The following is a 5,400-nucleotide window of genomic DNA, read 5'->3' on the forward strand; positions in this document are numbered from 1 at the left end:
TGTCTGTCTGTCCTATACAATCTTTATTATATTGAGGAATGTTCCATGGTCTCCTAGCATCTCCCTACCTTTTACCATAAAGGGCTAGTGGGTCTTATCTAACGCTTTTTTTTGTTATCTATTGAGGTGATCATGTAGTTCTTGTCCTTATTTCTGTTGTTGTGTTGAATTACATTAATTGCCTTGCATATATTGAACCAGCTTTGCATTCTTGGAATGAGTCCTGTTTGATCATCGTGTATGATTCTTTTGATGAGTTGTTAAATTCAGTTGGTCAGAATTTTATTGAGAAGCCTTTGCTGTTTATCAACGAAATAAGTATATAATTCTCTTTCTTTGATGAGTCCCTCTTGCTTCAAAGCATTGATTTTAGCGTAGAAGTCTTTTTCAGGTCTTTTCTTAGGTTTGGAATGCTAGGTATTTTTTATACCCAATATTTGAAGGTATATATGAAATCAATTGTGATTTCGAGTTTAGTTAGTTTTATTTAATGTGTTAAAAATTAAATTTGTTCAAACAGATAAAAGAGAAGTTATTTTTCCAATTCCAAATAGATTGACTTATAAATGTAATTTTTGTATTACTTTAAATTTTCTAGGATATAGGGTAAAAATGGATTTCATTGTAATAATTTTATATGGACCCATAAATTCTTTGGATTTCATATGCCTTTATCCATTAAGTTTTGTTCCTCTGCTATTTTAAATGATCCCAATGGCCTGCAGCATTTTATTTTATCCATGCATGTAAAATCCCTCATCTTTTCATAAAATATATCTAAAGCTTTTGAAAGGTACAGAAAATCAGATAAAAATTTTCATATAGCATTTGACCCTAATTATGCCCTGTCCTCCACAAAATCAAGATAGGCAAATCATATCTCACGGGTCAAATCCAGCCTGCTTTTTATGAATAAAGTTTTCGTGGGGCACAATAGAAATCTAATTTCATGTAGATATGTTTTCCTCATTCCATTCTGTCCTATTTATATTTGAACTTCTCTTTTATGTGCCATTGGCTTTCTCCCTGCATGGCTTCTATAAAAACTTGCTTCAGCACATCAAACCATCCATGTACGCATTATTTTCATTCCTTCATTTAAGAGAAAAAAGGGTTGTGTGAATTTACTGAAATCTCAACTATGATGAAATTAGCAGGAATTACACAAAACTATACCAAACACTAAAATCAAATATTTTCCCATCCACTTCATATAACACAATGAGGATTCAGTATTTTACACAGTAATATAAAATCAAATCTGATACTGAAATTGTAAAGTAAGAAAGCTAGACAAAACTCTAGAAACTGACAAAGTATTTTGATCATATCTGGATTACCATAGGGAGGAAGTTGGAAATATAGTATACTTACATGTTCATTTGTGAAACAGCAGGCCCTCATAAAAATTCCTTTATTATACCCGGCATTCTCCCAAACCACAAGGGAATTAAATTAGAATTCAACACCAGAAGCCCCCAAAGGAAATCTTATAACACATGGAAGCTTAACAACCCACTGTTGAATCTCGAGTGATAGAGATTAGAAAGGAAATTCATATGTTCATGATATTCAACAAAATGATCACACAAATTTCCAGCTCCTCTGGGACACAGCAAAGGCAGTACTCAGAGGCAGGGTTATAGCTCTGAGTTCCTATATCAACAAATTGGAATGACCTGAAATGAACAATTTAATGAAGCACCTGAAGCTCCTTGAAAAAGAACAACAAGGCTGAGAAGGTGGCTCAGTGTTAGAGTGCTTGCCTTGCATGCATGAGGCCCTGGGTTTGATTCCTCAGCACCACATAAGCAAAAAGAAAAAAGCCAGAAGTGGCACTGTGGCTCAAGTGGTAGAGCACTATCCTTGAGCTGAAGAGCTGAGGTACAGTGCCCAGGCCCCACGAATGGCCCCTGCACCACCAAAACAGAAAAAAACAACAACAAGTTAAACCCCAATCCCCTAGACAGACACCAATAATTAAAATTAAATCCAAAGTAAATCAATTAGAGTACAAAAACCTATAGAAATAATGAACAAGACAAAGAGTTCGTTCATTGTAAAATGAATAAAATTGACAGATCCTTAGCAAATCTTATCAGAAAAAGAAGAGAACACACCCAAATAACGAAACTCAGAGATGACAGTGGAAACATCACTACAGAAACAACCAAGATTCAGAATATAATAAGGGGATAGTTCTCAAACATTTATGCTAATAAATTTGAGGATCTGAAAGATATGGATAAATTTCTAGCAAATATTGACATGCCCTAAATTAAGATGATTTCAAACAACAGACCCGTATCAAGCATCAAAATAGAAGCAGAAATAAAAGAGCTCCCAGCCAACAAAAGTCCAGGAACTAATGGATGTATAGCTGAATTCTAAAAGGTGCTTAAAGCAGAACTTACAACAATACTCCTCCTTCTCTTTATTGAAAAGGAAAGCAAAAATCCACTACCACATTCTTTTTATAAAACCAGCATAACCTTCATCCCAAAACAAGGGAGGGACACAGTAAAGAACGTGAACCATAGACACATTTTTCTTTTTGTTCAATATCTTTCAAAACTTCTCAAAAAAATGTTGGCCAATCGACTTCAACAACTCATCAAAAGAATCGAGCACCACGATCAAACAGGATTCATTTCAGAGATGCAAAGCTGGTTCAATATACGCAAAACAAATAATATAATTCATCACACCAACAAGAGCAAGGATAAGAACCACAGAGTTAAATCAATAGATGCAGAAAAAGCATTTCACAAGATCCAATACCCCTTTATGGTGAAGGTCCTGGAAAATCTAGGAATCCATGGAACATTCCTCAATACAATAAAGGCTGTATATGACAAAAATACAGCCAGAATTATACTTAATGATGAAAATTTAAAGCCATTTCATCTAAGTTCAGGAAAGAGATGAGAGTGTCCACTCTCCCAGCTCCTCTTCAACCTAGTATTAGAATGCCTAGCTACAGCAATAAGACAAGATGCAGACATAAAGGGAATCCACATAGGGAAAGATGAAGTAAAACTCTCCCTCTTTGCAGATAACACTATCTTGTATTTAAAGAACACCATGGACTCCACTCTCAAGTTACTTGAGCTGATCAGAAACTTTGGCAAAGTAGCACAGGATAAAATTAACCCTCAAAACTCAATGGCTTTCCTGTATGCCAATAATGAGAAGAGTGCAGCTGAAATTAGAAAGCAACACCTTTTGTAATAGCCCCACAAAAAATAAAATACTTAGCAGTTAACTTAACAAAAGAGATGAAGGATCTGTATGATGAAAAATTTAAAAATCTGACAAAGGAAATTAAAACAGAACTAAGCATGCAGAAACACCCCTCTCCCCAATTCTCCCAGATTGGGAGGATTAACATTGAGAAAATGGCAATACCGCCAATGTGATACCTATCAGTATTTCAACCTCATTATGTAATGAAATAGAAGAAGCAATCCACAAATTCATATGGAACAATAAAACCATGGATAGCAAAAACAATCTTTACTAAAAAGAATAGTGCTGGAGGAATATCAATTCCAATTTCAAACTCTACTACAAAGCTCTAGTAATCAAAACATCTTGGTACTGACACAAGAACAGACCTGAGGGACAATGGCATAGGACTGAAGACCCAGAAATGAACCCACAGACCTATAGCCACCTAATCTTTGACAAGAGAGCTAAAGAAATAGAATAGAAGAAAGACAGTCTTTTCAGTAAATGGTGCTGGTAAAATTGGTGAAACACTTGTAGAAAACTAAAACTTGATCTGTGTCTATCACCTTACCCAGAATCAACTCCAAATGGATGAAAGACCTTGAAATAAAAGCAGACTCCATGAAAACATTACAGGAAGGAATAGGAGAAACTCTAGGGCTCCTTGGCACAGGCCTAAATTTTCTTAATAGAGACCCAGAAGGAGAACCAATCAAAGAAAGGTTGGACAAATGAGACTGCATGAAACCGCAGAGCTTCTGCATGACAAAGGACATAGCTAGCAAGATCAACAGAAAGACCACAGACTTGGAGAAGATGTTTAGTAGCCATAAAACAGACAAGGGTCTCATATCTAAAATCTACTTAGAATTCCAAAAACTCAATTTCCCAACAACAAATCCTCAAAGAAACAACTACACGTTTAACACATGGGCTAAAGACTTAAAGAGAGACTTCTATGAGAAGGAACGGAGAATGACCAATAGACAAATGAAGAAATGCTCGACATCTCTAGCCATAATAGAAATACAAATCAAGATAACGTTGAGATTCCACTTCACCCCAGCTAGAATGGCTATAGTCAAGAAATCCTGTAACAATAGATGGTGGAGTTGATGTGGCCAAAAGGGAACCCTACTGCATTGTTGGTATGAGTGTAAACTTGTTAAATGATTTTGGAAAGCAGTATGAAGGTTCCTCAAAAGATTCCACATGACCTACATATCCCACTTTTGGGCATTTACCCAAAAAATTGTAAAGAAAGTCATACCAAAACTACCAGCACAAGCATACTTATCGAAGCATTATTTACCATAGCTAAGATATGGAACAATCCATATGGGCTCAGTAGATGAATGGAACAAGAAGAAAATATGAATTCTATGCCTCCATCAGAAAGAATGATATTGCCTCTTTTGTTAGGAAATGGAAAAACTTGGAAAAAATTATATTCAGTGAAGTCAGCCAGGCCCAAAGAAACATAGGTTACCTGGTTTCCCTTGTTTACAGTGACTAGTACATGTCTAGGACAAGCAGAGAAAGTCAAAAGTATGTACATACAACCACATGAGATAATGTTAAGCAAAATATACCCCAAGACAGGGACAGAAGAGGTATTTTACCTTACGTCCTAGTGTTTTTAATGTAGATACAATGCACAATGTGATCCTTTTCTTTCTATTTATTGTATGCTTTTCCCTGATTGTATAAACGCTGTTTTCTCTGGATTTGTTGCTGGTATTCTGCACCTTGTATATACATTTTTGTAATTTGGGGAGTGGAAGAGATATTGCAGAATGCTTAAATAGGGATGCAGGCTGACCCATTGTGAGGACGAGATGTACAGGACCCTATATTGAAAATGAATGTTACAATGTCGGGGTGGGGGGTAGCAGGATGAGTTGTGGAAACAGGGAGGGAAGTTTTGGTAGGGCGAAAATAAAGGAGGAGGTAACAACACTTGCTATGAAATGTGTTCATTACCCTATTCATTTAACTTTAACCCCTCTGTGCAATAAAAAATGAAAAAAAAGAAAAATGAGCAAAAGACCCTTATTCATTGAAGTTAAAATCCACATTACAATGTAATAAAACAATGGAAAATGACTCTAGATTTAGATCACACCTTCTGTATCATAATCAAACATAGGAGATTCTTCATAAGAAAAG

This window comes from Dipodomys spectabilis, unplaced genomic scaffold, assembly GCF_019054845.1.
Source record: "Dipodomys spectabilis isolate Male_0828 unplaced genomic scaffold, ASM1905484v1 ptg000173l, whole genome shotgun sequence".
NCBI lineage: Eukaryota > Metazoa > Chordata > Mammalia > Rodentia > Heteromyidae > Dipodomys > Dipodomys spectabilis.